General features: G+C 30.4%; 2 long non-coding RNA genes across 2 annotated transcripts; both read right to left on the bottom strand.

The window, feature by feature from the left end:
- Positions 1-1,486: 1,486 nt before the first annotated feature.
- Positions 1,487-4,303, bottom strand: LOC139099881 (uncharacterized). Its single transcript, XR_011545373.1, has 3 exons — positions 4,212-4,303; positions 1,680-1,841; positions 1,487-1,541 (listed from the first exon to the last, which is right to left on the bottom strand). It is a non-coding gene; the product is annotated as an uncharacterized lncRNA (long non-coding RNA).
- A 2,155-nt stretch (positions 4,304-6,458) lies between these two features.
- Positions 6,459-8,280, bottom strand: LOC139099859 (uncharacterized). Its single transcript, XR_011545372.1, has 3 exons — positions 8,145-8,280; positions 7,985-8,084; positions 6,459-6,984 (listed from the first exon to the last, which is right to left on the bottom strand). It is a non-coding gene; the product is annotated as an uncharacterized lncRNA (long non-coding RNA).
- Between the last annotated feature and the right edge of the window lie 1,236 nt (positions 8,281-9,516).

Below are 9,516 nucleotides of genomic sequence, written 5' to 3'. Positions count from 1 at the left end.
ATACGGCCCAGACGGTTGAAATTATGCTTTCAAATAGAGAGATTAAGTATGAAAAATTCGTTGAGTAAATTTTTGCTAAATTTTGTTATTTTTGGCATTGATTTGTCAATGTTACTTTGTACTATTGATTGTATTTAGCATTGTCAGATGTTTTGTATTTTATCAAATGCTTCTGAAAAAGTGCCGAGTTTTATTTGCTGTATCTTCTTCTCATGCTTAATGTTTAAAATTCACTTTCATCTTTGTCATACAACCAGGAAGTGTAGCTACAGCTAGAAGGGGGCCTTTAGGGACCAAGATCTCCCTTTGAGGGCTGTTCATGCTTCCCTCTTGCATTCTACGCTATATATTGTCCCTATCCACCTTATATATTAAGTATATAAACCTAGTCTAACATCAAGTTATGACAGATAATGCTTAGACAAAGACTAGATTCCCTTGGACTTAAGACAAATATGCTAGAGATCCATGATATTTGGCAAGTCTTTGATTTTTCATTCCGAATTTTCAGCCGAATTCTTTGGAATTTTCTGCCGAATTCTCCCAAATTTCTGTTCCGATGTTTAACAGAATTTCATAAATTTGACTAAATTCAACAGAAAGTTCAGGGAAAATTCGGGAAAATCCGTCCGAAATCGGCAATGTTCATCACGTATGAACCACGAAAGGTTCAATTGGACTTCTTAACGGAAGAGTCTTGCGTATGGATTATTAAGGACTCTAAACGGAACATTTTGATCACGAATCTTAAGATTGAATCGTTTTTTAAAAATTTTATAGGCACAAATGGGATCAGCATTGAATATGACCTTATAGCCATCACTAGTGTATCCCTGAAGTCAATCTGACACCGGCTGGTATTAATATGATTCTGACTGAAAATTCTTGATAAGAAATGATGTTTTGATATGCACCATTAAGATGCATTCAAATGTTACATACTTAGGCATGCTTGCTGTGAATAAAACCTTAATAGGTTTTAATGTTCCAGTTGGCAGCCGGAAATACCATGATAAGGCAACATCACGAAGACGATTTGCAGTGTAAAGATCAAGGCAACGAGCCTTTATTGTCATATTTTCTTCGATGAGGTATTGTATACGCATTCTAAAATTTACTGTAGATACTGCGTCTAATAGCGTCCATATTTCATTGACATCACCTTCATTAAATCCAAAAAATGGATAAGTGGATGGGAAAATCGACATGTTGAAAATTCCATTAAATCTGCGAGAAAAACTGAATTTTTCATTATTATTGGGCTTTCTGGGATCTTCAAAATTGTTGCAGGCTTCAAAGCTGTCGATAACTATTTGATAAAAGATAAAAAAGTTAATCAAGCAATTAGCTTGTTTGCTTATTAATTGCCGATTTTTGGATACAGTAAGTTACAAATACCTGAAATGTAGCTACCTATTTCCTCGCAAAATATCATTTTTGGGTTGTTATAATTGTGGCATTGTATGTTCACTCTGCACGATGGTATAAAATGAATCGTCCATAAGGATAGCCAGAATATTTGGATCGTTGATTTGTCTGAGCTGTTTTTTGAATAAAAATTGGTTAGTAAATTGATTTAAAAAGTCATGATTAATGTTAAGACTAGGGGTGTAGTAAAAAATTTGGGATTAGGAGTCCTATGACTACTTTGAGAATCTACGGTCCTGATTAATACTTACCAGCAATCTGGGAATCAAGGCATTCCAAGTACCTATCGGAATTCTTATTTGGCCAGTCCTTGTTCGTCTTTTTGACCTTTTCGACATCATAAATACGCATTTTTCTTTTCGAATTTTTACAAGCTTTAGACTGATATGACGTCATGCTTTAGTAAGACTTTCCTGTTAAATAGTTTAAAGAAATAAAATTAAATTAATTAATTTAATTACTTTGTGGTGCAGATTTGTCACGACTCCTAGAGTCCGACTTCACTGGACACCAATTGGACTCGAAAGTCAGACTCCAGTAAATTTTCAACTGATACACTATGATTCTCTTTATTTTTTGCTAAACTTAAACTTATGCTCTAAACTTGTCGGTTTAAAAAGCTTAAAACACAGCTTTATTCGATTTTTTTATACGATTTGCTAAGAATCAGTTGAAACACATAAGTACAATCATAAAATAAAAAAGTTTAATGATGAATTGTTTGAAATAAAATTTAAAATTTTTATTAAATTTTTAAAATTAATTTATTAAATAATTTAATACATTTTTTAATTCTCTCATATTATCACTTCTGTTCACTTCATACACAGGATGTATAATAATAGATTTTATTTTGGAATGATTCACTTAATCATCCGATTCTTCTACTGTATTAATGAAAAAGAAGAAATTTCAAAACCAGTCATAGACGAAAAGACTTGAAGTTGAGTGGATATTAAATAAAGGGTTTATGATACCTTAGGTTAATACTCTACTTGTAGGCTACTACTATACTACTCAGACTATAAATGGAACTTTCTTACTTACTTTGCTGACCATATAGATCAACTATGATCCATGGCCTCTTTCAGTTGGTGGCCTAAAAAGCTTCAAGCCTTGATTCAAAGCTTAGAAACTTAGTGTGAAGCGAACCAGACTACAAATGGGAATTACCCTCAAATCAGAGATGGTAGGAGTTTGGGAGTCCGAACTTAAACAGTCCAAACTATGGACTATGGATCACTATGGAGTCGGCTCCATTATGAGACCGCTATCGGACCATTATGGACCAAAAAAGTGAATTCGCCTCCAATAGAATCCGTAATCTCCATTGAATGCATCTCCACATTAGAGTCATGCCAACTCTGCCTTAATTTATGCAAAATAGTCTACAAACGTATAAAACATTGCAACAGTTTAAAATCGTCTAAAACTCTCAACATTTCTATATTCACCGATGTGAGCTTTGATTATTTTTTGTGGAATTTTAAAAAAGCTTTTTATTGTCTTTTTTAAAATATTTTGACGTCACGGCACATGGGAATATATTTTAGCACTATTCACTAAAATTATATATTTTCATAATTATTACTACACTGAGTTCCTAAATTTCATAGACATTTTAAAAAGTGATAAGAAATAAATTTTGTCAAAAATTCTCAAATCTCGGTTTATTAAAACGGAATTGAGATTGCATGAATCATAGAATGTTATACGCAAAAAAATGACTAACTGTATTGTTATATAATAATCAAAATGTGAATTTAGTGTATTAAAATTGAAAAATTAAAAAAAAAAAAAAATTTAAAAATTCAAAAAAAAAAAATTTTAAAAATTTAAAAAAAAAAAAAAAAAAAAAAGAAATTTAAAAATTAGAAAGAAGGAAATTTAAAAATTTAAAAAAATAAAATTTTAAATTTTAAAAAAAGAAAATTTAAAAATAAAAAAAAGTTGTTTTAAAATTAATTTAATAAAAAATAATACTAATTAAATTAATTAAATTATTATCTCAATTGTTATGTTAATAAATTGATTTTTTTTTTTGAATTTGTAAAGAAAATGAAATTATTTTAAAAAATTTCATCATATTAATGTTAGAAATTTTTTTTTATTCTTAATTCTAAAAAAATTATTTTTTAATTTCAAAATCATTTTTTTTTTAAATTCCATTCTTAATTAATTTTAAAATTGTTTTAATTCTTAATAAAATTTCAATTTCAATTTTTAAAATCTACTAAGAATTTCAACATTTTTCACATTTTCCTAATTTTTCTGTAAGGATATATTTTTTTTTTTTTAAAAAAAAGACTCAGATTAATTTAATAAATTAGCATAATTAGCACATATTTAATCAAAAAACCTATCCGATAATTCCAAGACAAAAAAGAAAATATCAAATATTTTTATTTTCATAACATTTTGAAATAATTTTTTTGGGTTTTTCCACAAAAATGAGATTTAATTTCCATTTTTTTAAGTTTTACAAAATGCGAACAACACTAATTTAAGAACATATCAAAACGTGATTAAACATGTTTTTTAAAATTGTTGAAAAAAAGAAATTCTCCCAATGATTCTTTTTTTATTTTTATTTTGTTTGTACTTAAGGTTCATTTTCACTCTTTAGCATGATTAAACATGATTTGAAAAGTATTTTTGTCACAATTTTGTGAAAAAATATTACATTAATTGCGAAATACAAAAATTAAATTCAAATTTTCATAGTTGCAAGGATTAATTAATGTATAATTTATATATTTATTACTATAACTTATAAAGCTCACCTAAGACTTTAACTGAAGACGATGAAAAATAATTTAGCTGTGTAGAAGCACGTCCGTTTAGTTCAAAAAAAGGCTTGCAAATGAGAAAATAAGAAAAAAATTGCGAACTCTAAACTGAATTAGCATCTTCGAAGATGCGATAATTTGAACTTTTTCTTGTCGTTATGATCGCTTGATGATCATTCACGATCCTTTTTTACTTTCAAATATTGAGGCATCATCTGGACATGATCAACTCATTTTAATCGATTTATTTGATGATTGGTTCCTATATCCTGTGAATCGTCTTAATAGTGATTGAACATCTCTGATAACATACTCATTTTTGTCGATTTAACTGCAGTACCATTATACTATATCATCATCCTGAAATAACTCAAAACTGTGATCGCTGCATATACATTTTATAACATGTGGTGAATAGCTACTCGTGCTACTCTTTCTTATGCTACTCATGTTTTATATATCTACTCAACTAAAGCTAACTACTCGCGCTACTAAACATTCTCACACTCTCTCTCTGAGTGGAGAATTTGCAGTTCTTTAAATTCTGTAAATAAATCTTACTTACTCTCTGGCCGTACAGATCAACTGTGATCCATGCCCTCCCTTAAATGACGTCTAATGCTTGCTTTATCAATGACTTCCGTCTGTCAATTACCAGATTCAAATGCAATACTGTCTCTATCGAGAACTTCCTTCCAAGAGTTCTTTGATCTTATAAAAATGAATCAACCCGAAATAAGTAAGTCGACAAAATAATAGAAAAACAAATATTTATGTATATAACTTATAATTTATAATTTATTATAATGTATTTATTAGATATCATATGCTACTTCGGTGATTAAATTACTATATAATGCTCGAAGATGTCCAGCCTTATAAGCTGTAGACTCTACGAGTAAAATTCATTAGACATTCATTTTATAGTGGGATCCGAACCACTGTACATTGCAAAGACACGAGTTTGTCATAAGACCTGATGCACACTGCAATGTACCCAGTTACAATTCGTGTGTGCAAGATTTTGTGAGGATAATCATCAAAATGCTTGCCCGATCGGCACATATCGATGATATATCCATTGTTGCCACTTGGTATACTTCGTCGCCGTGGTGGCAACATTTCAATATGCGTCGATCGGGTAGTATATCCTTAAATATATAATACGAGCTTCAAAAATTACAAATGATCTGGTACTGAATTTAGGATTAATAATTTTTAGTTACAAGGCAAATAATTAGGTGGATAAAAGAATTAATTAATGATTAAAAAATATAAAAAAATTAAAAAATTAAATTGTAATCGAATTTTCATTAAACCAAGGATCAGGCACAAATTTAAAAAAAAAAACGTTACAATCTTATTACAAATGTGAAATTTATGGCATTATCTGATCCTTTACTAAAATCTAGCTACATCCTAGTGTTATTTAAATCCCCAAAACTGTTACATTATCTCCAAAAATTTCTTTTGCTGTATTGACATGTGATTCGGGTACGGTAATCTGCTTTAGATTTGGCGTAAATGTCCTTATGATTTCATATCTTTCCTTTTCTTTTGGTGCTTTTGAAATTAAATAAATCTCTTCCAAATGATTCATTTGTGGTAAAAATTCACACATTAATGTATTGATGTTCCGATCTTGTATTTTAAGGACCAATTTCATCAATTCCTTCATATTCTTTAAAAGTCCAAGAAATACACCAAAGATATTTCCATATTTGCTGTTGTCAATGACTTCAAATGTTTTAAGTCGATTAAATAATCTGGTCGGTGGATTGATGATCCTCTCGATATCGTCACTGGATATATCCGTTGATGATAAATTCAATCGAAATGAAGCTATAGCTGGATATTTAATTAATTTACTAAAATGTTTAATTATAAAAATTTATCAAAATTTACATGGAAATTGTCTGAACATTTCATAAATGCTGGTAATTTGCAGCTCATTAGCCTCAAACTCCTTCACATCCTGCTTCCTTTTATTTAGTATCAACGGTATATTTCCATAAAAAAATGTCTCCAAATTCATATCCTCAATTATGTATTTCAACACACGTCCACCATCAAAGTCAAATGGAAGCTTATGGATCGTCAGTTCCTTTAAGTATCCCACTTGACTCTGTAAAAATTTAATTCTTTGCGTTCTAATTCCAACATACCAATGATAAGTTATAGATGTTGTCTCAAGTGACTTTACTCGAAACTTAAATTCATCTAAATCAAAAAACTTCCAGTTCCATTTCCAATAAATTCAATTTTTTCAAGATTTTCACAATTTTTTGCCATTATATTGACTGTTTCATGCGGAATTCCTTTCCATGTACTGTCGTCATTAAATATTGATAATTTAACAACTGATTTTTGATGAATAAAAACTTTAAAAATATTTTCATTGCATTTATTGAATGAAATTGATTTAAGTGCTGGCAATGGCGATAAAATTTCATTTCCAACAGATTTTATAGCGCATTTTTCTAAAATTATTGAATTTATAAGATCTGCTGCGTAAAAAAATTCTGAAAATTGCTTAAAATTTTCAAATTCAGCATTTTTAATTATTAAATTTTCAACTGTTCCTCTAAAATTTTTATAAAAATCCAACGACTTCTTAGGACTTAAATTGTCAAGATTAAGAGAAATATTAATTATTGGTAAGTCTAACAGTTCCCCGTGTTTAGATAAATTTTCATACCCATCTTGTCCAATAAACAGTGTGAACCTTTTCATGATTGTTCTTGATGTCTTAAAAAGATCAGCAAATCTGTAAAATATAGTGAAAATTAACTTAGTGAAAATATGTCCGCATTAGTGTTGTTTTAGCTGAATTTCAGGATTTTTGATGGTTATGGTTCATGGAAATAAATGAAATTCAATTCATGACTCATGTAATGTACGCAAACTGCGACTGCGATACTGAAACTTCTTTGGTAGTAACGGCATTGCAGTCTTGCGATTTAGGTCAAAAACTTGTCAAGATTGAGACTTTGGGAAATCTAATTTCTATTTCAATGAGAAAATGTCATTTCTAGGACAGAAAACCAAGTCTGCTGCACAGTTCTTGGATGGAATCCACGAAGGAAACGGCGACCAAGAGTTCCGAGAGCTACTTGCTGAAGAACAGTGATGAGTAGGGTGGTCATTTGCTGTATTTTTGAAGGGACATTGCTGTATTTTTCAACCTTGCTGCTGTGTCCCGACAAAGCCTCAAATTGTCCCGATTTTTCAAGAAGTCCGGGCATTTCATACACATATTGGACCCTACATTTACATTATCCTTTTTTGCCGGATCCGGGTTCAAGCACAGGACTTAAATTATTTTTTTCGGAAGTTCAATTATAATTCAACTAATTTTTTGAATATCAATACTCAAAATAGTCCAAAAGAATTCTTCAATAGTGCCAAAACTTAGAAATAGAAATTTCCCGATTTTTTCAAAAAAGTCTCGATATTTTGCGAAAATTCCTCTGGCCACCCTAACATAGGATCATGGCTGTATTTGTAGCATTAATTTCCTTATCAACAGGCTCCAAAAAAGTAATTGAGCCAAAATAAATTTTCATATCAAATCCATAAATTTTTCCAGGCTTTGTTTGATTGTAAAATCACAATTTTCGAATAAAATCTCCATGAAAATTCGGCCAATTTTGTCAAAAATCATAAAATATCTTCCTCAAATCCATCAAAAATTTCAAAAATCTGGCCAAAACTATGTCGAAATTCAGATAATCCTATGAGCCACACGAAGCTTATCCAGAGCTTACCTTCGTGACGTCAAAATCATATTCAGCATATCATCATTGTCAAAATTGTAGAACATTTGCATAAAAATTTCATCAGGCATATTAAAGATATTATCGGCATCTAAACAAGTAAAACTTTTCAATAATTCTGAAGAGTCGATTTTTAAAAATTCATCCTTACATTTGACTGCTTCCGATTTGTTATCAAAACACAAACTACATATGCAAATTGGCTCAAATTTATAAGTTCTAATCTTCTTCGAACAGACAGGATTGTCAGTTGAATCTTGATCAATGGCATCTCTTTTAATTCCTGCAATTGTCTTGCTTCAGCTGCTGCTAAAGTGCAGCATCTTGCAGCTTCTTCGTTATCGCTTTCGTATAAATCATCAATATCATTATCTGAAGACGACTCAATGTCCTCAGTTGATTTTTGATAATTCAAAAGTTCTTGATCATCTGTTGGTGATCCTGATAATTTGAAGAATTGGATGTTCCTGATAATGTTTGTAAATCGATAATATGAACTCATAATAAATGATGAGAATCTTGCTTTGATTGTCAACTAAATTCGGTCGATACCCGAGTGACACAAGGCATCATCTCGATCACCACAAATCGGTTAATCAATCCAAAATCCATATCTAACTCGACTTGACTCTGGCTTGATCATATCGACCCTATCCAGAATACTTCAAGTCGGTCTGATGTCTGATTTTGGATCAATTAATCAACTTGAGCAATTCAGGCATGTAACATTCCTAGCAGGCAATGTAGAGCACACACATAAAAGCATACTCATCTAGTATCTTTAAGGTGCACTTTGCCTGACAGACAGTTTGCTTTAGATTCGACTTTTAAAGCTCAAACTTGAACGAATTCTTCATACCAATTGGATATTCCAACTTAAATGCCAGCTTTGCTTCAATTTCTGGTAAAACACTTTTCATTTCAATAATAATTTTGTCATAATGTTCAAACAGCATGCTGTACATTATTTCTGCATCATTAAACCTTTCAGGATTGTTCATAAATTCTGCAACCATTTGTGGTGCTCGTACAATTAATTCAGCCAATTGCCTATCAGCTTCAAAGACTTCATAAACTGACAATATTAATTCCTCATTGTCTTTAAAAGTCTTGTAAAAATTTAAAATTTTCAAAAATTCAATTTCAGCTTTTTCATCATTTTTCTTAAATGGATTAAAATTATTTTCGTATATGCAAAGCATCGCATAATGGCACAGCTCATGGATAAATATCCCAAAAACTTCATTTTCCGTTTCCTTATTTAGCAACAATTTAGCACCGATTGTAATAATTCCGGATGTAAATTTTGTCTTTAAAGCTCCTTTAATCACTGCTGATTCAATGCATCTTGTGCTCTCATTTTCAAAATCAAAAATAATTTGAAAGTTCTTCGTGGCTGCAACAATTTCCAGAATGATTTTTAAACGTGGATTTTCATTTAATTTTCTGTACATCCGTAAGATTTTACGTCTCCTCTGATCATTTCCAATTGCTGTATTTGCCATAAGAATATTTGTGTGTTC

This window comes from Chironomus tepperi, unplaced genomic scaffold (genome assembly GCF_022539635.2).
Source record: "Chironomus tepperi strain 1889 unplaced genomic scaffold, CSIRO-AGI_Ctep_v1 contig_486, whole genome shotgun sequence".
Classification (NCBI taxonomy): domain Eukaryota; kingdom Metazoa; phylum Arthropoda; class Insecta; order Diptera; family Chironomidae; genus Chironomus; species Chironomus tepperi.
This window is presented reverse-complemented; position numbering and strand designations above follow the sequence as displayed.